Here is a 364-nt window from a genome sequence, read left to right as displayed (position 1 = left end):
CAATTCGGATATGCCAAAGAGAAGCAATAAAGTATATGTGTGTATAGGAAAAAAATAAATAATTAATAAATAAATATATATATATATATAGGGTTCAGTACTATCCATGGTTTAAGGCATCCACTGAGGGTCTGGGAACATATCCTCCATGGATAAGAGTAGACTACTGTACCTGTTTTCACAGGGAAATGGTACTAGTGAAATGACTTTCCCCATGTTTCTTCATGGAAATAAATATTTGGGATTTATCTAAGGCCAGAAACATCCTAAGTAATACGATTTCTGGGTTAGTTTGGAAATAGCAGTCCAACTTCTTAGTACTTGTATGGTTATTAGCAATTAACAGGTTAACTTTTATAGTTAT

This window comes from Pteropus alecto, unplaced genomic scaffold, assembly GCF_000325575.1.
Source record: "Pteropus alecto unplaced genomic scaffold, ASM32557v1 scaffold7, whole genome shotgun sequence".
Taxonomy (NCBI): domain Eukaryota; kingdom Metazoa; phylum Chordata; class Mammalia; order Chiroptera; family Pteropodidae; genus Pteropus; species Pteropus alecto.
The sequence above is the reverse complement of the archived record's forward strand: the minus strand, read 5'-3'. Positions refer to the sequence as shown.